The sequence below is a fragment of the Micromys minutus genome, assembly GCF_963924665.1.
Source record: "Micromys minutus genome assembly, chromosome: 12".
Lineage (NCBI taxonomy): Eukaryota > Metazoa > Chordata > Mammalia > Rodentia > Muridae > Micromys > Micromys minutus.
Window position 1 is genome coordinate 1158107 of NC_137981.1, and position 26052 is coordinate 1184158.

The window sequence follows — 26052 nt, forward strand, 5'->3', positions numbered from 1 at the left end:
CAAAGTTATAGATCTGCAATTTTATACTCATAAGAACCAATATGAAGAAATCCCGAGAGAGACAGATGAGAGAGAGAGAGAGAGAGAGAGAGAGAGAGAGAGAGAGAGAGAGAGAGAGAGAGAGAAGGAGGGGGGATACTTTTGCAAGATACATTTTAGCAGAGCTGTCAAAATGAATTCCTCCTACTGGCCAGGCATGCACACTGAAGACTTACTCTCCCAGAAGAGATTAAATAAATGCATTAAAAAGTAATATTAGTTCTGCATTGGCAATAATTGGCAAGTTGCATAAACATATTAATTTGGATTTCTAGATTTTTTTTCAGAATATTATCTTTTATGATTTTTTGAAAATATCCCATAAGTACTTCCTAAAGTTTCACCTAAAAATCATATGGAGATTACTTCTAATGCTGTTATAGATGATTCTTTAAAAGGAAAAGGAAGATATGTCTTATATCCAAATTCTACAAACTTCCCTTGTTGTAAATGTCTTCTATACAAATTTCACAGCTTTTACTAAATGTTTCTTCGAACATTTAATAACTGACTATTTTAACTTGCTGCTGTTTATTTAAATTAGGATGGTAGTTTATTGGGCAGACTAAGAAAGACATAAAATTTTCAGAAATGATGTGTAGGTTTGGAAACCCAATTTGCATATCCTCTCCCAACATAGATATCATAAAGAACAACTAAGACTCAACATTAGCTGACATCAAATGAAAATTAGCACATGAAGGGTACAAGTGCACTGAGAATGGAAACTGAGCTAAAATGAGAGAATATTTTTTTTCTTGTTTCCTAAGTTTTTTTTTTTGTTTTGTTTTGTTTTCTTTATTTCTTGGACTTCATACAGTCTGTGAGTTGTTTCTGGAGGAGTGCAAGCCTCTGGGGTTAGCATCCCACTATCAGTGACTGCATATTATGTCTGTTCTTTTGTGACTGGGTTATCTCACTCAGGATGATATTCTCTAGATGCAGCCATTTTCTTAAGAATTTGGTTAAGTCATTGTTTCTGTTGGCGGAATAGTATTCCATTGTGTATATGTACCGCAATTTTTGTATCCATTCATCTTCTGAAGGACATCTGGGTTCCTTCCAGCTTCTGGCTATTATAAATAGAGCCGCTATGAACATTGTGGTGCATATATCTTTGTTGTGTATTAAAGTGTCTCTGGGGTATATGCCCAGAAGTGGAATAGCTGGGTCTTCAGGTAGTACTATATCCAATTTTCTGAGGTATCGCCAGACTGATTTCCAGAGTGGTTGTATTAGTTTGCAACCCCACCAACAGTGGAGAAGTGTTCCTCTTTCTCCGCAGCCTCTCCAGCATCTGCTGTCATCTGAGTTTTGGATCTTGGCCAATCTGACTGGTGTGAGGTGGAATCTCAGGGTTGTTTTGATTTGCATTTCTCTGATGGCTAAGGATGTGGAGCACTTCCTCAGATGTTTCTCGGCCATTCGGTGTTCCCCAACTGAAAACGTTTTGTTTAGCTCTGTACCCCATTTTTTAATAGGGTTATTTGATTCTCTGGTGTCTAGCTTTTTGGGATCCTTGTATACCTTGGATATTAGGCCTCTATCTGATGTGGTGTTGCTAAAGATCTTTTCCCATTCTGTTGGTTGCTGTTTTGTTTTCTTGACAATGTCCTTAGCCTTACAGAAACTTTGCAATCTCATTAAGTCCCATTTGTTAATCTTTGACCTTAGAGCTTGAGCCATTGGTGTTTTGTTCAGGAAATTTTCTCCTGTGCCTATGTGTTCTAAGGTTTTCCCTACTTTCAATCTAATAGTTTCAGTGTATCTGGTTTAATGTGGAGATCTTTGATCCACTTACACTTGAGCTTTGTACAAGGAGATAAGAACGGGTCTATTTTCATTCTTTTGCATGCTGAGTGCCAGTTGGACCAGCACCATTTGTTGAATAGGCTGTCCTTTCTCCATTGAATGTTTACTGCTCCTCTGTCAAAAATCAGGTGACCATATACATGAGGGCTCATTTCTGGATCTTCTATTCTATTCCATTGATCCACATGCCTATTTCTGTACCAGTACCATGCAGTTTTCAGCACAATTGCCTTGTAATATAGCTTTAGGTTAGGGATAGTCATTCCCACAGATGTGTTTTTGTTGTTGAGGATGGATTTTGCTATTCTATGTCTTTTGTTAATCCATATGAAATTGCACATTGGTCTTTCCAATTCCATGAAGAACTGGGTTGGAATTTTGATGGGGATTGCATTGAATCTGTAGATTGCTTTTGGTAGGATGGCCATTTTTAAGATGTTGATCTTTCCAATCCATGAGCATGGGAAATCTTTCCATTTTCTGAGATCCTCCTCAATTTCTTTCTTTAGAGGTTTGAAGTTCTTTTCGTACAGTTCCTTCACTTGCTTAGTTAGAGTCACACCAAGGTATTTCATAGTTTTTGTGATGATTGTGAAGGGTACCTTTTCCCTAATTTCTTTCTCCACATGTTTGTCCATTGAGTAGGAAGACTACTGATTTGTTTGAGTTAATTTTGTATCCAGCCACTTGCTGAACTTTTTTATCAGCTGTAGGAGTTCTCTGGTAGAATTTTTGGGGTCACTCAAGTACACTATCATGTCATCGGCAAAGAGTGATGTTTTTATCTCTTCCTTTCCGATTTGTAACCCCTTGATCTCTTTTTGCTGTCTAATTGCTCCAGCCAGGACTTCCAGTACTATGTTGAATAGGTAGGGGGAGAGTGGGCAGCCTCGTTGAGTCCCTGATTTTAGTGGGATTGCTTCAAGTTTCTCGCCATTAAGTTTGATGTTGGCTGTTGGTATGCTGTATATTGCTTTTATTATGTTTTAGTATGGACCTTGGATTCCTGTTCTTTCCAGGACTTTTAACATGAAGGGGTGTTGGATTTTGTCAAATGCTTTCTCAGCGTCTAGTGAGATGACCATGTGATTTTGATCTTTGAGTTTGTTTATATGGTGGATTACATTGATAGATTTCCTTATGTTAAACCATCCCTCCATCCCAGGGATGAAGCCTACTTGGTCATGAAGAATGATCGTTTTGATGTGTTCTTGGATTCGGTTTGCAAGGAATTTGTTGAGTATTTTTGCATCAATGTTCATAAGTGAGATTGGTCTGAAGTTCTCTTTCCTTGTAGGGTCTTTGTGTGGTTTAGGTACGAGGGTTATTGTAGCCTCAAAAAATGAGTTAGGTAATATTCCATCTGATTCTATCTTTTGGAATAGTTTGGAGCGTATTGGTGTTATATCCCCAATAGATGTCTGATAAACAATAACCCGCCTGGACCTGGGCTTTTTTTGGTTGGGAGGCTTTTGATGACTTCTTCTATTTCTTTAGGTGTTATACGGTTATTTAGATGGTTTACTTGGTCCTGGTTTAACTTTGGGAACTTGTATCTGTCTAGGAATTTGTTCATTTCCTCCAGATTTTCCAATTTTGTGGAGTATAAGTTTTTGTAGTAGGATCTGATGATTTCTTGAATTTCCTCAGTTTCAGTTGTTATGTCGCCACTTTCCTTTCTCATTTAGTTAATTTGGATACTCTCTCTTTGCCCTCGAGTTAGTCTGGCTAGGGGTTTATCAATCTTGTTGATTTTCTCAAAGAACCAACTCTTGGTTTTGTTGATTTTTTCAATGATTCTTTTTGATTCTATTTTGTCTATTTCTGCCCTAGTTTTGATTATTTCTTGCCATCTACTCTTTTTGGGTATATCTGCTTCCTTTTGTTCTAAGGCTTTTAGCTGTGCTGTCAAGTTGCTGATATATGCTATCTCCAGTTTCTTTTTGGAAGCACTCAGGGCTATGAATTTTCCTCTCAGTACTAATTTCATTGCATCCCTTAGGTTTGGGTATGTTGTGTTTTTGTTTTCATTGAATTCTAGAAAATTCTTAATTTCTTCTTTATTTATTATTTGACCCTACTATTGTTTAATACGGTGTTGTTTAGTTTCCATGTGTATGTGGGCTTTTTGTTTCTTTGTTGTTGTTAAAGACCAGCCTTAGACCATGGTGATCTGAGAGGATACATGGGAGTATTTCATCTTCTTATATCGATTGAGGCTCATTCTGTGTCCAATTATGTGGTCAGTTTTTGAGAAGGTGCCATGGGGTTCTGAAAAGAAGGTGCATTCTTTTACATTAGGATGATATTTCTGTAGATATCTATTAATTCCAGTTGGTTCATAGTCTCTGCTAGTTTTACAGTGTCCTTGTTCAGTTTCTCTTTCCATGATCTGTCCATTGGTGAGAGTGGGGTATTAAAGTCTCCCAATATTATTGTGTGGGGTGAAATGTATTTTTTGAGCTTTATTAGGGTTTCTTTTATAAATGTGGGTGCTTTTGTATTTGGAGCATATATGTTAAGGATTGAGAGTTCCTCCTGACAGATTTCCCCTGTAATGAGTAAAAAGTGTCTTTCTTTATCTTTATTGATAACTTTTTGTTGTAAATTTACTTTATTCAATATTAGAATAGCCACTCCAGCTTGCTTTTTAGGGCTGTTTGCTTGGAAGTTTTTTTCCCAACCTTTGCCTCTGAGATAGTGTCTGTCTTTGTCTCTGAGATGAGTTTTCTGTATTCAGCAAAATGCTGGATTTTATTTATGTATCCAGTCTGATAGCCTATGTCTCTTTATTGGGGATTGAGTCCATTTATGTTAATAGATATCAAGGAATAGTGGTTTCTCTTTCCTGCTATTATTGCTTTTGTAGGTTGAGTTGTGTCTGTGTCTCTTTCTTCTATTGGCTTTCTTACTTAGGAGTTTTTTTGTTTTTACTAGGATGTAGTTCCTCTCATTGTATTGGGTTTTCCACCTATAATTCTTTGTAGTGCTGGATTTGTGATCAGATATTGTGTAAATTTAGATTTGTCTTGAAATATCTTCATCTCTCCATCTATGGTGATTGATAGTTTTGCTGGGTATAGCAGCTTAGGCTGCCACTTGTGCTCTCTTAGGGTCTGTATGATTTCTGTCCAGGCTCTTCTAGCTTTCATAGTCTCTGTTGAGTAATCGCGTGTGATTCTGATTGGTCTGCCTTTATATGTTACATGACCTTTTTCCCTTACTGCTTTTAGTATTCTTTCTTTGCTTTGGGCACTTGGTGTTTTGACTATGATGTGTCGGGAGGTATTTCTTTTCTGGTCCAACCTATTTGGAGTTCTGAAGGCTTCTTTTATGCTCATGGTCATCCCATTCTTAAGGGTAGGGAAGTTTTCTTCTACAATTTTGTTGAAGATATTTACTGTGACTCTTATTTGATACTCTTCTCCCTCTTCTATTCCTATTATCCTTAGGTTTGGTCTTCTCATTGTGTCCTGGATTTCCTGGACATTTTTGGGTTAGGAGCTTTTTGTTTTTTGCATCTTCTCTGGCTGTTTTGTCTATGTTTACAATGTTGTCTTCTGCCCCCGAGATTCTCTCTTCCATCTTTTGTAGTCTATTGGAAATGCTTGCTTCTGTGACTCCTGATTTTTTTTTTTAGGTGTTCTCCTGTAGAGTTATCTCTATTAGGGTTTTCTTTATTTTGTCAATTTCCATTTTAAATTCTTTCTTCCATTCCTTCATCTCTTTGGTTCTGTCTTCTTCTAGTTCTTTGAGTTCTTTGAGTGTTTTTCATGTTTCCTCTTTAAGAGCTTCTGATTCTTTTTGCTTTTCCTCTCGTTCTTGTTTAAAGATCTCTATCATCACCTTGAGGTATGATTTTAGGTCTGGGTCTTCTTTTTCTGGAGTGTTTGGCATTTCAATGTTTGCTGTGATGGGAGAGCCGGGTACTGGTGTTGCCAGGTTGTCTTGGTTTCCTTGGGATATGCTTTTTCACTTTCCTCTTGCCATCTTGTTGTCATCGGTATGTTCTTGCCTTTCCCTTGTACCTGGTCTGTGTCTCTGGATCTCCACTGGTCCAGGTGGTGGATGGTCTGAGCCCTGTTCTGCGCCCCAAAGCCACCAGGTTGGAACAGAGGTCCCAATGCTTGGTTCCTCATCCCTGGATCAGGCAGGGCAGGGGCGTACTTTCCGTGTGCACTTGGCAGAGAACTCTCTGCTCCCTGGCTGCTTAGATCTTCTTCTTACCAGGCCTTAACCTTTGGGAACTTGCAACTACTATTCCATAATATCTGTTAACATAAATGGATCCAGTTCCCCAATAAAAAGACATAGGCTTTCAGACTGGATACTAAATAGTATCAAGCATTTTGCTGCACACAGAAAACTCCTCTCAGAGACAAAAACAGACACTAGCTCAGATTAAAATTTAGGGAAAAAAAACCCTCCAATCAATGGGCCCTAAGAAACATCCTGGAGATCATACACTAGCAACTTGACAGCACAATTTAAAGCTCTAGAAAAAAATGAAGGCAATACACACAAGAGGAGTAGACAGCAAGAAATAATCAAAGTCTGAGCAGAAATTGACCTAATAGAAACAAAAAGAACCATTTAAAGAATCAACAAAACAAGAGCTGGTTCTTTGAGAAAATTAACAAGATTGATAAACCCTTAGCCAGACTAACTAGAGGGAAAATAGAGAGTATCCAAATTATCAAAATCAAAAAGGAAAGTGGAGACATAAGAACTGAAACTGAAGAAATTCAAGAAATCATCAGATCTGACTACAAAAACCTATACTCAACAAAGTTGGAAAATCTGGAGGAAATGGATGAATTCCTAGACAGATACCAGATACTAAAGTAAAATATGGACCAGGTAATCTAGCTAAATATTCCCATAACACCTAAAGAAATAGATGCAGTCATCAAAAACCTCCCAAACAAAAAAGCCCCGTACCAGATGTGTTCAGTGCAGAATTCTGTCACACATTTATTGACGACCTCTTAGCAATACTCTACAAACTATTCCTCAAAATAGAGTCAGATGAAACACTACCTAACTCAGTTTTTGAGGCAACAATAACCCTCGTTCCTAAAACACACAAAGACCCTACAAGGAAAGAGAACTTCAGACCAATCTCACTTATGAACATTGATGCAAAAATACTCAACAAAATCCTTGCAAACTGAATCCAAAAACACATCAAAATGATCATTCACCATGATCAAGTAGGCTTCATCCCTGGGATGCAGGGATGGTTTAATATACTGAAATTCATTGATGTAATCCACAATATAAACAACTTAACGAAAAAAACCTCACATGATCATCTCACTAGATGCTGAGAAAGCATTTGACAAAATTCAACACCCCTTAAGTTAAAAGACTTGGAAAGAACAGGAATATAAGGCCCATACCTAAACATAATAAAAATAATATACAGCAAACCAATAACCAACATCAAACTTAAAGGTGAGAAACTTGAAGCAATCCCACTAAAATCAGAGACTAGACAATGCTGCCCACTCTCCCTCTACCTATTAAATATAGTACTGAAAATTCTGGCTGGAGTAATTAGACAGAAAACGAAAATCAATGGGATAGAATTTGTAAAGGAAGAAGTAAAAATATGACTATTTGCACATGACATGATAGTGTACTTAAGTTATCCCAAAAATTCACCAGAGAACTTCTAAAGCTGATAAAGAATTTCAGCAAAGTGGTTCAATATAATAGTAACTCAAACAAATTAGTAGCCTTCCTCTACTCAAAGGACAAATGTGGAGAAAGAAATTAGGAAAAAGATACCCTTCACAATAGTCACAAACAATATGAAATTCCTTGGTGTGACTCTAACTAAGCAAGTGAAGGACCTGTATGACAAGAACTTCAAAACTCTGAAGTAGAAAAACAAGGAAGATCTCAGAAAATGGAAAGATCTTCCATGCTCATGGATTGGAATGATCAGCATTGTAGAAATGGCCATCTTAGCAAAAGCAATCTAAAGATTCAGTGCAATCCCTATCAAAATTCTAACCCAATTTTTCAGAGTTGGATAGATCAATGTGCAATTTCATCTGGAATAACAAAAACTTTAAAATAGCAAAGTAGGGAAAAACCTTAGAACACATAGGCACAGGAGAAAATTTCCTTAACAGAACACCAATGGCTCCTGTTGTAAGGTCAAATATCGACAAATGGGACTTAATAAGATTGCAAAGTTTCTTTAAGTCTAAGGACACTCAAAAGAAAACAGAATAGCAGCAAACAGATTGGGAAAATATCTTTACCAACCCCACATCTGATAGAGGCCTAATATCCAAGGTTATTAAACTCAAGAAGTTAGACACCAGAGAATCAAACATTCCTATTTAAAAATGGGGTACAGAGCTAAACAAAACATTCTCAGTTGAGGAATATCTAATGGCTGAGAAGCATCTAAGCAAGTGCTCAACATCCTTAATCATCAGGGAAATGCAAATCAAAACAACCCTGAGATTCCACCTCACACCAGTCAGAATGGCTAAGATCAACAATTCAGATGACTGCAGTTGCTGAAAAGGATGTGGAGAAAGAGGAAAACTTCTTCACTGTTGGTGGGGTTGTAAACTGGCACAACTACTCTGGAAATCAGTCTGGCGATTCCTCAGAAAATTGGACATAGTACTACCTGAAGACCCTGTGTTTCCACTTCTTGGCATATACCCCAGAGACACTCGTACATACAACAAATACACATGCACCACACTGTTCATAGCAACCCTATTTATAATAGCCAGAAGCTGGAAAGACTCCGGTTGTCTTTCAGTAGATGAATGGATACAAAAATTGTGGTATATTTACACAGTGGAGTACTACTCAGCAATCAGAAACAATGACTTAACCAAATTCTTAAGAAAATGGATGCATCTAGAGAATATCATCCTGAGTGAGGTAACCCAGTCAGAAAAGAACAGACATAATATGTAGTCACTGATAATTGGATACTAACCCCAGAAAGCTCTGCACACTCCAGTAATAACTCACAGATTATATGAAGCTCAAAAATAACAAAGGCAAAAAAAAAAAAAAAAAAAAAAAGAAAGAATGAAAATAAATGAAAGCCTCAGTCCCTCTTAGGGAAAAAATGTATAGCACCCTCTCAGAGTGTGGTACACCTGGACCTCAAGTCATTTAGAATCCAAGATCTAAGATAATAGCCTTGTGGCAATTTTTGGTATTCATAGATCATTATGCTTTATCTATACCCAACATAAAATCTGTTTCCATGTTACATTCTGTCCCACATGTACTTCATGCTTATGTTAACTAGTGTGATTTCTATGCATGTTATCAAACCTCTAAATGAATTAAGTACTGACAAAAGTATTCATATAATGTTGTGCCAAAATGCCTTTAAAAATCTGTAAATGTATCCCTCTTATTAAAAAAAATATAAAGCAATAAGAAATAATAATAAAATAAAATAAAATAAATCCTACAATGAAAGAGAACTTTAGAATATGAATATTGATGCAAAAATACTCAATAAATTTTTTGCAAACCAAATCCAAGAACAGATAAAAGTGATAATTCACTATGGTGTGCTTCATTCAAGGGAAGTGTAATGATTTAACATACAGAAATCCATTAATGTCATCCACCACATAAACAAACTCCAAGAAAAAAAAACAACATGATTATGTCTCTAGATGGTGATAAAACATTTGACAAAATTCAACACCCCTTTTATGTTAAAGTCTGGGAAAGTTCAGGTATTTAAGACACATACTTAAACATAGTAAATAGAAATATACACCAAACCAGTAGCCAGCATAAAAGTAAATGGTGAGAAACTTGAGGCAATCCCACTAAAATTAGGGACAATACAACGCTGTCCACGCTCTCCCTACCTATTTAATATAATACCTGAAGTCCTAGCCAGAGCAATAAGAAAACAAGAAGAATTCAAAGGAAACAACTTGGAATGAAAAAAGTCAAAATATCACTATTTGCAGATGACATGATAGTATACTAAACAGACCTCAAAAATTCCACCAGAGAAATTTTACAGCTGATAAACACCTTCAGCAAAGTGGCTAGATATAAAATTAATTCAAGGAAATCAGTAGCTTCTCTCTACTCAAAGACAGACAAGCTAAGAAAGAAATTAGAAAATCAACACCCTTCACAATAGCCAAAAAGAATATAAAATATTTTGTTGGGACATGATCCAAGCAAGTGAAGTATCTGTATGACAAGTACTTCAAGTCTCTGTAGAAGAAAATTGAAGAAGACCTCAGAAGATGGAAAAATTTTTCATGCTCATAAATTGGAAGGATCAACACTGTTAAAATGAACATCTTGGCTAAGGCAATCTACAGATTCAATGTAATCTTTATCAAAATTCCAACTCAATTCTTCGTAGAGTTAGAAAGAGCAATTTGAGAATTCATTTGAAATAATAAAAAACTCAGGATAGCAAAAATCATTCTGAACAATAAAAAATCTTCTGGAGGAATCACCATTCCTGACCTCAAGCTGTATTAAAGATCAATTGAATTGTGATTTTAAAAAAAATCCTGCCTTGTATTGGTACAGAGACAGGCAGGTAGACCAATAGAATAGAATTGAAGACCAATAAATGATCCCCCACACCTATGGTAATTAGATATTTGACAAAGGAGCAAAAACCTTTGATGGAAAAAGGAGAGCCTGTTCAACAAGTGGTGCTGGTTCAACTGGCAGTCAGTATGCAGAAGAATTCCAAATGATTCTTTCGTATCTCCTTGTACAATACTCAAGTCCAAGTGGATCAAAGACCTCTACATAAAACCAGGTACACTGAAACTAACAGAAGAGAAAGTGGGGAAGAGCTTAGAACCCATAGGCACCGGGGAAAATTTTCTGAGCAGAACACCAATGGTTTATGATGTAAGATCAAGAATCGGCAAATGGCACCCTTTGAAATTGCAAAGCTTCTGTAAGGCCAAAGACACTGTCAAAAAGACAAAACAGCAACCAACAGATTGGGAAAGATCTTTACCAATCCTACAACTGGTAGAGGGCTAGTATCCAATATACACAAAGAACTAAAGCATGCGCTTTTAGGTTGTTTGTCAGTTTTAGCCGACTCACAGCCCCAGAAACCGGCGCCATCTCTGCAGGGGATTGGCTGCAGCCCCTTACATCTCCCCCTTTTTGTTTTATTAGGCAGCAGATGGTCTAGGACAAGATACTTGGACTAGAGATATTCTCGTGCTGTGATCTCTGTCTTAGGTCAGTCACTCTCAATGTAGCCTTATCCGTCTCTGGATTCCCTTATCGCCTCAGGGGTCCTGTCTTAGATTGGTCTACACCAGAGGAAGGCTGCCCATCACTGAGTATCATAGCTTATAGTCCATTCCACCTCTTAATAATCCTAGGGCGAAAGTCCAAGCAGAAGGCCAAGTGCTATGGGGACTAAATCTACTAGTTATTGTCTGAGTATAGAAATCCATATTTCGGCAGAGGCTCCGTGATCAAGAGCAACAAGCACTTGAGCAATGACAGCTTTGTCACGTCTTTGTTGAGACCTCAGCTTACAAACCAACCAGAGCAAGAACATGATCCCACAACATAAGATTACTAAGAATAACCCCACTCCCACCCATTCTTTAAAGTAGGAGAAGATAGAGGAAATCCAAGTGGACCGCCCCTCGGTCAGCGACAGGTCCAGTCTCATGGAGTTCACTTCCAAGATAGCACATCTCAATTTGAGAAGTGTCTACTCAAATTCAGTGGTCCAATTCTGCATTAAAAACTGAGAAAGGGATTTAGATAAATTGGCCGCTCAGGTAAATTTTTCAAATCACACAGAAGTGATGCAGAGTCCAGGTAATTTTTGTTCACAGCCCAATTGGGCCATCTGCCACAAGATGTCCACTTGTTCTTGGACTAGGCCTATGTGCTGATTAAACAGCATTAGGCCTCCCTGTATCTGGGAATTGGCCATGGCCTGGAGGTCCAAGGCAGACGTCACGTGAGCCGAGAGCTCATTGATGGTTTGTACAGTCTGCACTGATGTCGAGAGTGCCAGTGCCGAAGCCGTAACTGAGGCCGCCACAGCCGCGGTGGCAATCAGACCCACGATAACAGCAGAGATCCCAAAATCTCTTTTCCCTCTCAGCAGGCTCAGGCTACTGGGGGCGTCCACTGGAACAGGGACGAAGCGGGGCATGTGGGTAACCACAGCCGAAGGATAAACAGCCGCATCCCAGCATAAGGCATAAAAACAATTACTTGGGGAGCAATCTAAGCTGTCTTGACCCTGGGTCATACTGATATTACTTACTATCCAAATAAAACGGGGCCACACACAAACGGGGGAAGCCAAGTGCTTCGCTCTCTTATAAGTTGTATATTTTACACTGGAGGTCTTCCATTTGAAGCTCCCTGAATTCTTTCCGGTTCGCAAGCCTGCAGCTATGCGACCCTTCCAATCAAAGCCTAGTTGTCCCTTTTCTGCATATCCTCCCCATAACATTGCCATTGGTGATAGGTCAGTACAACTCCCATTAATCCCACAAAGAAGCCACTGATCAAAGGGGTTAGCATCAGCTTTGCTAGGATCCCTAAAGGTAAAATTATATCCTGCAAAGGAACTATTAAAGGTGGTGCCAATATATGGGGGAAAAGAAAAATAACCTTTAATGGCCCATGATGACTTTCTGGCCTGGCATCCAGTCCAAGGAAGCATTAGATCATCAGTCATAATTCCATTGCAAAATGGTGCCAGCCTGGGCTGCTGTGGTGGGACATCATTACCCGAACATCTAGGCCACCATCCAGAAATTACAGAGGCGTTAGCTACTATATTAGAGGTTGAGCCCCAGGTTGCATCTTTAAGCCAGGCTGCTGATTGGTTGTTTAGCAGTCTGCAATTACTATGGTCCTCCAGTATTAGAACCACTGTAAAGCAGAGGCTGCCTTTGACAAAAAGTGTCCGATTGTCCTGTAGGCTCTGAATCTGATTATCTAAAGGCAAGTATGCAACTCCTAATTTCCTATTTGTAGCAAAGAATCCTGGAAATGTATGAGCTGTATGCATAACAGGCGTGGGTAAGGGGAAGGTAGACATAATCCCCCATCGAGGGTGTCCCAGAATACTAGGAACCAGTATCTAAAAGAGGAGTAGTGGGATCATCTTCTGTCTCCGGTTTCCTCTGGTGGTCATCATCCCTGCCGTGGAGTATCCTCCTGGTAAGGCGCTCTGGGATCCAAAAGGGATTGTCTTCATTCTGTGGGAACACACAAACAGCTCCCCTGGATCTTATCAAAATAGGATCCGGGCCTTTCCATTGTCCTCTCAAGACATCTTTCCATTTGACCATTTCTTTAGGTGTGGCAGGCTCGGAGCAGTGTCGCTCAGCCGCATTCCTTCCATGGTCATCTAAATTTAGAAAATTTAGTGTCCAAAGAGGTATTGATACTGAAGTCCAGGGTGTAGAGGACAGTACGCCCTCTATTCCCCCTTTTTGTTTTATTAAATAGGATTTGATTGTACGATGGGTATGTTCAACAATGCCCTGTCCTTGAGGATTATAAGGGAGGCCAGTCAAATGGGTTACTCCCATTTGTTTGCAGAATTGCTGAAATTTCTGTGAGGTATAAGCAGGTCCATTGTCAGTTTTTAAAATTTTTGGTTGTCCCGAGGCGCTCCATGCCTCAAGACAATGTTGGATAACGTGTGAGGCCTTTTCTCCTCCTAAAGGAGAGGCAAAAACCATGCCTGAGCACGTATCAATGGACACATGGAGATACTTAAGTTTTCCAAATGACTGGATGTGTGTCACATCCATTTGCCAAATTTTTTGTGGATGAAGGCCAAGAGGGTTGATACCCACATGAGAAACAGGCAGAAACTGACAACAGTTTTGGCAATGAATGACAATGTCTCTGGCTTCTTTTTGGGTTAAAGCAAACCTTCGGCGAAGGGTCTCAGCAGTAACATGAAATTGCTTGTGGAAATCTCTAGCTTTGTCTAAGGATGAAGCTAACACAACATCTGCTAATCTTGTGGTTTTATCTGCCAAATCATTACCTATGGACATGGGTCCTGGAAGACCAGAATGAGCATGAATGTGGGTAATATAAACCTGAAATTTCCTCATGAGGAGGACTTGTTGTAATTGAATAAAAATTGGGGCTATCCTGCTCGAGGGCATGATTATCCCAGCAACCTCTAAAACCTGCACGGCATTAACTACATAGGCCAAATCAGAGACGATATTAAGAGGCTCGGAATAATTTTTTAATACCTCTAATACTATTAATCATTCTACAAGCTGGGGTGAATTTTCTTTAAATTGTCTAGTAATAATTTTCTCATTCACAACATATGCCCTCAGCCCAGACTTGGAGCCGCTTGTGTAAATAACCAGTCCATCTTTTAGTGGATTAGGGGAAATTACTCGTGGAAAAACCAAGGATTGTTGTAAAGCGAATTGAAGAATGGGATGTTTAGGATAGTGATTGTCAATTGTACCTAAAAAAGGGGTTACCAAGACTGCCCAGTTATTTGAGGCAGCTGCAAGCACTTGGACCTGCATTGCAGTAAATGGGATAATCAACGTCTTTGGTTGCCTACCAAAGTGTGATATTGCTAATTTTATGTCTCTGATGGCTGACGAGGCCACCGCATGGGGCACCAATCAATGACTTTTGCAGGGGAGGCATTGGGATGGACCCATAGTAGGGGTCCCCCTTGCCACAAGACTGCAGTTGGAAGTTGCAGGGTTTTGAACACACACAAATCAAAGGGTTGACTGTCATCAATTTGCTGCAGCTGGGCAGATTGTAAAGCACTCTCTACCAAGTGTAGTGCCCTATTTGCTGTGGGTGTTAACTTTCTGAGGGAGGTGATGTGAGGATCACCTTCGAGTGTGTCAAATAAGGGCTTAAGCTCTACTGTGGGTATCTTGAGAAAAGGTCTCAGCCAATTAATATCTCCCAACAACTTCTGAAAATCATTTAAAGTGTGTAAATGGTCTCTTCGAATTTCTATTTTTTGTGGAACAATTTTGTCAGGGAGAATCTTTGAACCCAGAAATGACCCTATGTCTGCAAATTGAACCTTTTCGGTAGCGATTTGCAAACCCCGTGACTTAAGGACATTAAGCATCAGAGGATATGCTTGTTGAAGAATATTAGTATCTGCATGAGACATTAAAATGTCATCCATGTAATGGACAAGCAAGAGAGTAGGAAACTGCTCTTTTATAGGTGCCGGGGCCATCTGCACAAATAGCTGGCACATAGTGGGATTATTGGCCATTCCCTGAGGCAAAACTTTCCACTGAAAATGTCTATCTGGTTCTGAATGGTTAACTGTAGATAGGGTGAAAGCAAAACGTTGCCTATCTTTACAATGAAGGGGAATAGAAAAGAAACAGTCTTTTATCTCTATAATAATAATTTTCCAAAATTTTGGCACAGCTGATAACAATGGCAGGCCTCGCTGTACTGGGCCAAATAAGCGCATTTGGGCATTAATAGCTCGCAGGTCGTGGAGCAATCTCCATTTTCTAGATTTTTTCCTGATGACAAATATTGGGGTGTTCCACGGAGATGTGGAGGGCTCTAGGTGTCCAAGATTTAGCTGTTCTTTAACCAATTTTGTAGCTGCCGATAATTTTTCAGAGGATAGAGGCCATTGAGGCACCCAAACCGCCTCCTCTGTTAGCCATGGGATGGGTAGCAAGTTCTCAACAGCCCCTAAGAAAAACCCAGTCCCTGTCTTCCTTGATTACCCGAAGAGGGGAGTGGCTCTAGTCTTTCCTGTTCAAATGCTCCTAAACCTTTTCCCTCGGTATATCCCATCTTTTTCATAACATTACGTGCTTGTGGGGAATATTCATTAGTCAAAGTAAGTCCAAGTTCCCCCAAAGGTTAACTGGAAGAGGAAGAACATACAGGATAAAATGTCCTGATTGGCCCTCAGGTGCTAGCCAATGTAATGATTTTGAACTGATGGTAGGGCTAGACTCATATCCTAATCCCTGCAAGGAGTGGGAGGACTGTGTAACAGGCCAGGAATTAGGCCACCAAGTCGATGAGATGATACTTTTATCAGCCCCAGTATCAAGTATGCCAGTAAACCTTTTTCCTTCTACAACCAATTCGAGTGAGGGGCGAATCTGTAAGTCAATGGCCAAATAAGCTCTGGGAGCATCAGGTGACTGGCTACTGTTGGGCATACATTTTGGTAATAGTATCAGTTGTGCAATAATATCTCCCACGGATATGGAGATGACTCCGGTGGGGCTGGAACACAGGACTTGAAGTTCACCCTGATGAGCACTATCTAGTATAGCTGGCAGCACTACCATACCCTTTTTTGTCATGGTAGCAGTTCCTAGTACCAATCCCGTAGTGCCCGGAGGCATTTGTAAAGTTAAAACAGCGGGGATTGGTTGAAAACCCATGTCTGGCACTAGCATGAGCTGGGTGGTGGAACTAAGGTCGAATCTTGTGGGCTGGCAGCCTGAGGGAGCCCTGTTTGAGGGGCCCAGTGCCGCCGGGCGTTGGTCCTATATGTTTTGGGGGCCTGAGACCTGTGGCCCTGAAGCCCGTTTTTTGGCATACTTGACTCAGGCATTCCTTGCTGTGGCGGGGGAAGTACTCGTCCCTGCAGATCTTTAATGGACCGACACTCTGATGCCCAGTGATACCCCTTTTTACACCTAGTACAGATCCCTGGAGGCCTCTTCTGTCCTTGTCCTGGGCAATCCTTTTTAAAGTGTCCAGGTTTTCCACAGTTAAAACAGACTTTAGGACCTTTGCTTCCTTTACAATTTAGATGCTGGAGTCCTTGGATCACGGCTGCCGCAAGGCCAGCATTGGTCAGAGGACCCCCTAATTCACAAAAGACTCGGAGCCAATCTTGTAGACCCTTACTTTTCCTAGGAGTTATAACAGCCTTACATTCTTGGGTGGCTTGCTCCAAGACTAATTGTTCAATAAAGGGAATGGCTAGATCTGAATCTCCAAAGATTCTAGTGGCTGCTTCGATCATCCTAGCCACAAAGTCTGAAAATGGTTCCTGGGGGCCTTGTATAATTTTTGTCAATTGATTTTCACCTCCGCCGTTTTTCGACAGCGCTTTCCAAGCTTTTACCACTGCTGCCGCAATTTGGACATAGGCTCCCCAATCGTAATTGATCTGGTTATTGGTGTATTGACCCTGTCCTGTCAGCATCTCAAAATTCCAGTTTTTCTGTGGTCCCTCATTGGCTAGATTAACTTTTACTTGGGTGTGTGTGGCCTCATGCCAGAGGGCCTTCCATTCCATATACTGGCCCATGCTGGGTAAGACTGCCTTCATTGTGGTCTGCCAGTCTCCAGGAGTCAGCGTGGTAGTAGCCAGGCGCTCAACCTGCGATACTGTAAAATTAGCATTGACCCCCACACTTGCGGACTGACTCTGCAAGTTCTTTTATTTGAGTGAACTCTACAGGCGCATGAACGCGTCCCCCTTCTGCTGCCTCAAAAACAGGGAAGGACTGAAAGATCTTGCTATGTAAATCCTTAGTAAAAAAGGAGTCAAATGTCGCCCGGGGGTTGTAAGGACGTGGGGTGGTCCGTCTTTTCAGTAGAGGGCGCCGACCTCCTGCTCATCAGGATGGTATCGCTCCTCTTCACAGCAGGCAGCCTTTTTCTTTAGATCCTCCTCCTTTTCTGAGGGATCGAGATCATAATCTAGGCCAATAGCCTCCAAGTCTGCCAGTGGGTAAAGTCCACGACTCTTTGGAGGTTCTTTTTTATGGTGTTTCTCCTGAGAGGCCCCCAGTGCCAAAGGCTTAAATGGTGCCCCAGAGGGCTCAATTGCCAACAAAGGCTTATTTGAAGGTCCCTCTCCACCAGAATTACTGGCGGGAGGCAAGCTATCTTCCATGAGGGCATGCTTTCCCTCCTCTGTCACTACAGGGGCCTTGCTGGCTCCTGTAGGGCCTGTTTTCTTAGAACGGTCAGTTCCCCTGCTCAATTGCAGTCTCTCACTTTGCTCTGTTTCTGACATGCTATCCTGAATCTCATCTAGGGCCTCCTGTCCTGCTGAAATAACAGGCTTGTATAAATCTCTTCCCAGGCAGTCTTTAACCATTCGCCATATGCCCATCGTTCCTGGTTTAAGCTGGCCATACAGTAACTCCCTCTTAAGATCTTGTTCTAATTTTGTCCAAGAAGCCAGGGTCAAGGACCCCGAGCACAGGAACCAGGGTGCAACTTAGTCTACTTCCTTCAGGAAGCCCTGTAGGTTTCATTTTGAGAGTTTTAAATCATGGTGTTTAAGGACGGTCTGAAGCGCCGTCAGGAAAGATTTTGAATTGCCCATTGCACTCCTTAATATACAGGAGTTCTTATGGGTGAGCCAAAACAGCTCAGCAGCTTATCTATGTCCGAGTGACACAGTGCCTAACATTCAAAGCGATGAAAACAAAATGAAACCAAAAGGAAGAGAATGGCTGCAATGAGGACGAGTATCAGAGCTTCTCCTGCGCCCCAGTCAGCGATATCAGGATCAAACTAATCTCTCAGAGCCTACCTTTATCCTGTAGTTCTGGATTCTCTCCATGGCCAGAGGGTCTCCTCGATGCCGCCAGTGATGTTAAGGCTTGTCCTGGGTTAATGGCACCAGATGTTCCGCGCCAACTTCTTGCCGGCAAGAACGGACGCGGTACACAAGGATCCTTCTGCAGCAAAACTTTAATGGTGGAAGACCCCGAAGGGTGGAAAAGCACCCAGTTTTATACCCTTGAGGGAGGCAGGGGAAGTGTGTCTCTACCTGATTGGCTGCTCGCTGGTGGTCTGATGATTACGCTCCGAAATGGGCGGTGACTTTGGCTTGCCTTGCTCTTCACACATGTGCTTTTAGGTTGGTTGTTTGTCAGTTTTAGCTGACTCACGGCTCCTGAAACCAGTGCTATCTCTGCAGGGCGTTGGCTGCGGCCCCTTACACAGAGGGGAAACTGGGAAAGGGGATAACATTTGAGATGTAAGTAATTACCAAAAAAATAATCGCTGGAAAATGGTACCCCAAAACTCAAGTAGTATGCAGAAACAGGGTCTTTATAGCAGAATTTCCTGAAGCATGAATCTGCCCATTCAGGAACAGAGACAAAGGTAAATGCATTGCACAGGCAATTTACAGTCTGTTAGGGTAGGAGTGGGTCATTTTTACCTTAAAAAAAAATCTGTGTATTTCCTTTTCAGGTGTGCAGGTGCCTTTGTGATTGGTTAGGGCTCTGGGAACTTTCCAATATAGCAAAGCATACTCAAATTGGGTGGGAACACCTGTGGTTGGGTGACCACAGGCTTTTGGACCAAGATACTCGTTTATTGGAAACAGAAACTTAGGCCTAGTTTCCCAAACTGCCAGTTTGCAGCTGGTCATAGAGTCTGAGTGGCTCTAGCTAACTCAGTGCTCTCATCTTATCACTGCTTAAACCTTTGCTCTTTCACTGCTTTCACTGTGGTCCATAAGTTTGGCTATGTGTTCCTTTTTCATTGAATTTTGGGAAGTCTTTGAAACCTTTCTTTATGTCTTCCTTGATTCAGTCAGTTGCCAATGAATAAATAATTGTTCAGTTTCCATCAGTTTGTAGGTTTTCTGTCATTTCTTCAGTTGTTGAAGGACAGCATTAATTCATGGTGGTTTGATTAAATACAGGGGGTTAGTTCAATTTTCTTGTATCTGTTGAGACTTACTTTGAGATGGAGCATGCAGTCCGTTTTTGAAGAAGGTTTTATGAAGTGCTGAGAAGAAGGTTTTTTCTTTTATGTATGGGTGAAATACTCTGTTGATATCCCTTTGGTCCATTTGACTTATAACATTTATGAACCCCATTATTTCTCTGATTAGTTTGTCTAGATGGTAAGTACAGTGGTAAGAGTAACATACTGATGTCTTGCACTATTTCAATATGTGACTTAAGCTTAGTAATGTTTCCTTTACAAATGTGAGTGCAACTATTGGCTTTAGCACCAACTTCCTCAAAATTCCTGTACTGTCAGAGCAAAGTGGAAGAAGAAGCAAATGTTTAGTAGGAAACACAAGAGAAGAAAGATGAGGCAGAAGTCCATGCAAATTATCTAGTGTACCCATGGAGTCTGTAGGAGCAGAGTAAGGGAGGCTGAAGCTGGGGTGCTGGAACAATTGTTGAAATATATGCTGCTGTAGGTAAAAATTCTCAGTAAACCTAGAACATCATCTCACTGACATCACCTGAGAAACTAACTGCCTTTGTTACAACTGAAAAAGTTTTGCTGGCCCACTGTCCTAAACTTTTTGCATTCTAGACTAACTAGTTGCAATCTAATTTGTGGCCAATTAGAACTTATGTACAATAAATCATCTGTCTCAGCTGAGGAATCAAAAAAAAAAAAAAAAAAAATGGTGCTGTAGGGCTAGTTTTTGATGCTGAGGTCCTGTTCCCCAATCGGTTCTTAATCTGCCAGTAAAAAAAGTCATGGGCCAATTGCTGGACAGAAGGTACAGGTGGGACTTCCAGGTCCTTGAAAAAAAGATGCATGCACAGAAGGAGAGAAGGGAGTTCACCATGCTTTGGAGAGAGAAGAACCCAGGCAACCATAGGCAAGGTGGTCAAAAATGTTTAGCAAGGACTAGGTGCAACTGACTAAAGTTAAGGCAGGTAGGAGGAGCTGAACCAAGAGCAATGATAAGAGCATGCTTTTCAGGTGGCAGAAAGTAGCAAACAGCAATTGTGCCAAGAAGGCACATTGAAAAGTAACAATTGTATGTGTATCTTTTATTAGTGGATTCAAGGAAAACTGGTTGGAAGCTGGTAGCACTATCCATTCCTGGAGCATAGGTGGGGTAGCTGAAAGCTGCACACAATGTACTGCCATTGTATTTGGGGCACAGATATTCAGAAACAATACTTTATCATGATGGATTTCTTTCCTTGATGAGTTTGCAGTGTCTTTCCTCATTTGTTTTGATTAATTTTGATTGACAGTATATTTTACTAAATGTTAGAATGGCTACCCTATGCTGGAAAACCCTTTTCTAGACCTTTATCCTATGTCTTTATGTTGGGGAATTAAGTCCATTGATGTTGAGAGATATTAATACCCAAAGATTTTTTTTCTGTTAGTTTTGACTGTGGTGTTGGTTATGTGAGAGTGGTGTTTGTATCTGTGTGTGCTTCTCTTCTTTTGGTTTTGCACATAGGAGATGGATAACTATCAAGTTTTAAATAAAATTTTTTATTTGAAAGAATAATCATAACTAGGCTTTGAATACTTCCTGAGTTCTTTTTTCTTCCACTCTCTTCCAGCTTTTATTCTAACCTTCCAACTTTCTTTTTTTTTTGTAATAAAAGATTGAATTTTTATTTTTCTATTGCTATAAAGAAGTCATTCATATATAATCGTGGTCACTATACAATTTCATAATGTAATTATTTTTTACAGAAAGTGGGCATCGAGCTTAGTGCCCCAAGAATGCTTCAGTTACACTGAAATAATACTCTGGATGATTTTTTGTTCTCAGATAAGGGACTTGTATTAAAATAATTGTCACCAAAGCTAAGTTGTAGCATAGTGGTTCACTGAACAATTCTTATCAATTAGAACTATGGTTTGTAATTCTCAGTAATTATACCTAACATTTTTAAGTGTTTAATCTTATAGGCCATGTACTTTGCCCCTAACATACTAAAACTAAAAATTATTGCTCTGATTTTATAAAGGCAGAAGGATGAGCTTGAGAAACTCATCAACTGGTCTAAAGTCACTTACTCTCTAGAAGTATGTCAATTTGAAGACAGTTCTATCTGATTCTTAAGCCCATGTCAAATGAATGGACTTTGGAAAAGTCTGCACCTTTTGTAACAGCAATACAAGAGGCCTAGGAGAATAGATAATGAACTTTCCCAAAGTCAAAATTCTCAGTGAAGTTTCTTTTTTCTTTTTTTTTTCTTTTTTTAAAACAACTTTATTTTACAAAACAAAGATAAATGTACAGATTTTAAACATTTTTTGCTTAAAATTATACGTTTTTGTCAGTACTTTTTTCAGATTTTAACATAATTTTTACATAAAACTATATGAATATATTTTTTAGTCAGTACTTGATATTTTTCAAGGTTTGATAGTATGCCTTGAAAACTTAATAGTTACGATGAGCATAAATTACATGTAAAAAATGTAACATGGAAATAGTTAAAGTTTTCTTGTTTTGTAAATAGGTTTTTTGTTTGGTTTTGTTTTCTTTATTTCTTGGACTTCATACAGTCTGTGAGTTGTTTCTGGGAGAGTGCAAGCCTCTGGGGTTAGCATCCCACTATCAGTGACTGCATATTATGTCTGTTCTTTTGTGACTGGGTTATCTCACTCAGGATGATATTCTCTAGATGCAGCCATTTTCTTAAGAATTTGGTTAAATCATTGTTTCTGGTGGCTGAGTAGTATTCCATTGTGTATATGTACCACAATTTTAGTATCCATAAATCTTCTGAAGGACATCTGGGTTCCTTCCAGCTTCTGGCTATTATAAATAGAGCCGCTATGAACATTGTGGTGCATATATCTTTGTTGTGTATTAAAGTGTCTCTGGGGTATATGCCCAGAAGTAGAATAGCTGGGTCTTTAGGTAGTACTATATCTAACTTTCTGAGGTATCGCCAGACTGATTTCCAGAGTGGTTGTATTAGCTTGCAACCCGACCAACAGTGGAGAAGTGTTTCTCTTTCTCTGCAGCCTCGCCAGCATCTGCTGTCATCTGAGTTTTGGATCTTGGCTAATCTGACTGATGTGAGGTGGAATCTCAGGATTGTTTTGATTTGCATTTCCCTGATGGCTAAGGATGTGGAGCACTTCCTCAGATGTTTCTCGGCCATTCAGTGTTCCTCAACTGAGAACATTTTGTTTAGCTCTGTACCCCATTTTTAATAGGGTTATTTGATTCTCTGGTGTCTAGCTTTTTGGGTTCCTTGTATACCTTGGATATTAGGCCTCTATCTGATGTGGTGTTGGTAAAGATCTTTTCCCATTCTGTTGGTTGCCATTTTGTTTTCTTGACGATGTCCCTTACCTTACAGAAATTTTGCAATTTCATTAAGTCCCATTTGTTAATCTTTGAGCTTAGAGCTTGAGCCATTGGTGTTTTGTTCAGGAAATTTTCTCCTGTGCTTATGTGTTCTAAGGTTTTCCCTACTTTATCATCTAATAATTTCAGTGTATATGGTCTAATGTGGAGATCTTTGATCCACTTACATTTGAGCTTTGTACAAGGAGATAAGAAAGGGTCTATTTTCATTCTTTTGCATGCTGAGTGCCAGTTGGGCCAGCATAATTTGTTGAATAGGCTGTCCTTTTTCCATTAAATGTTTACTGCTCCTTTTTCAAAAATCAGGTGACCATATACATGAGGGCTCATTTCTGGATCTTCTATTCTATTCCATTGATCCACATGCCTATTTCTGTACCAGTACCATGCAGTTTTCAGCACAATTGCCTTGTAATATAGCTTGAGGTCAGAGATAGTGATTCCCACAGATGTATTTTTGTTTTTGAGGATGGATTTCGCTATTCTAGGTCTTTTGTTATTCCATATAAAATTGCACATTGATCTTTCCAATTCCATGATGAACTGGGTTGGAATTTTGATGGGGATTGGATTGAATCTGTAGATTGCTTTTGGTAGGATGGCCATTTTTAAGATGTTGATCTTTCCAATCCATGATCATGGGAGATCTTTCCATTTTCTCAGATCCTCCTCAATTTCTTTCTTTAGAGGTTTGAAGTTCTTGTCATACAGGTCCTTCACTTCCTTAGTTAGAGTCACACCAAGGTATTTCATAGTTTTTGTAACTATTGTGAAGGGTACCTTTTCCCTAATTTCTTTCTCCACATGTTTGTCCTTTGAGTATAGGAAGGCTACTGATTTGTTTGAGTTAATTTTGTATCCAGCCACTTTGCTGAACTTGTTTATCAGCTGTAGGAGTTCTCTGGTGGAATTTTTGGGGTCACTCAAGTACACTATCATGTCATCGGCAAAAAGTGATGTTTTTAACTCTTCCTTTCCGATTTGTATCCCCTTGATCTCCTTTAGCTGTCTAATTGCTCCAGCCAGGACTTCCAGTACTATGTTGAATAGGTAGGGGGAGAGTGGGCAGCATTGTCAAGTCCCTGATTTTAGTGGGATTGCTTCAAGTTTCTCGCCATTAAGTTTGATGTTGGCTGTTGGTTTGCTGTATATTGCTTTTATTATGTTTAAGTATGGACCTTGGATTCCTGCTCTTTCCAGGACTTTTAACATGAAGGGGTGTTAGATTTTGTCAAATGCTTTCTCAGTGTATAGTGAGATGACCATGTGATTTTGATCTTTGAGTTTTTTTATATGGTGGATTACTTTGATGGATTTCCTTATGTTAAACCATCCCTGCATCCCAGGGATGAAGCCTACTTGGTCATGATGAATGATCGTTTTGATGTGTTCTTGGTTTCCGTTTGCAAGTATTTTGTTGAGTATTTTTGCATCAATGTTTATAAGTGAGATTGGTCTGAAGTTCTCTTTCCTTGTAGGGTCTTTGAGTGGTTTAGGTACGAGTGTTATTGTGGCCTCAAAAATGAGTTGGGTAATATTCCATCTTATTCTATCTTTTGGAATAGTTTGGACCGTATTGGTGTTATATCCCCAATAAATGTCTGATAAAATTCTGCACTGAACCCGTCTGGACCTGGGCTTTTTTTGGTTGGGAGGCTTTTGATGACTTCTTCTATTTCTTTAGGTGTCATAGGGTTATTTAAATGGTTTACTTGGTCCTGGTTTAACGTTGGGATCTTGTATCTGTCTAGGAATTCGTCCATTTCCTCCAGATTTTCCAATATTGTGGAGTATAAGTTTTTGTAGTAGGATCTGATGATTTCTTGAATTACCTCAGTTTCAGTTGTTATGTTGACACTTTCCTTTCTCATTTAGTTAATTTGGATACTCTCTCTTTGCCCTCTAGTTAGTCTGGCTAGGGTTTTATCAATCTTGTTGATTTTCTCAAAGAACCAACTCTTGGTTTTGTTGACTTTTTCAATGGTTCTTTTTGTTTCTATTTGGTCTATTTCTGCCCAAATTTTGATTATTTCTTGCCGTCTACTCTTTTTGGGTATATCTGCTTCCTTTTGTGCTAGGGCTTTTAGCTGTGCTGTCATGTTGCTGATGTAAGCTCTCTCCAGTTTCTTTTTGAAAGCACATAGGGCTATGAGTTTTCCTGTCAATACTGCTTTCATTGCATCCCATAGGTTTGGGTATGTTGTGTTTTCATTTTCGTTGCATTCTAGAAAATCCTTAATTTCTTTCTTTATTTCTTCTTTGACTCTGCTATCATTTAACAGAGCGTTGTTTAATTTCCATGTGTATGTGGGCTTTTTGTTGTCTTTGTTGTTGTTAAAGACCAGCCGTAGACCATGGTGATCTGAGAGGATGCATGGGAGCATTTCAATCTTCTTATATGGATGGAGGCTCGTTCTGTGTCCAATTATGTGGTCAATTTTCGAGAAGGTGCCCTGGGGTGGTGAGAAAAATGTGTATTCTTTTACTTTAGGATGATATGTTCTGTAGATATCTATTAATTCTAGTTGGTTCAAAGTCTCTGCTAGTTTTGCAGTGTCCTTGTTCAGTTTCTGTTTCCATGATCTGTCCATTGGTGAGAGTGGGGTATTAAAGTCTCCCACTATTACTGTGTGGGATGAAATGTATTTTTTGATCTTTAGTAGGTTTTTTTTTTTTAAATGAATGTGTGTGCTTTTTTATTTGGAGCATATATGTTAAGGATTGAGAGTTCCTCCTGACAGATTTCCCCGGTAATGAGTAAAAAGTGTCCTTCCTTATCTTTTTTGATATCTTTTGGTTGGAAATTAACTTTATTCGATATTAGAATAGCCACTCCAGCTTGCTTCTTGGAGCTGTTTGCTTGGAAGATTTTTTCCCACCCTTTTACTCTGAGATAGTATCTGTCTCTGTCTCTGAGATGAGTTTCCTGTATGCAGCAAAAGGCTGCATTTTGTTTATGTATCCAGTCTAATAGTCTATGTCTCTTTATTGGGGAGTTGAGTCCATGTATGTTAATAGATATCAAGGAATAGTTGTTTCTGTTTCCTGCCATTATTGCTTTTTTGGGTTGAGTTGTGTCTGTGTTTTTTTTCTTCTTTTAGTTTTCTTTTTAGGAGTTTTCTTTTTTT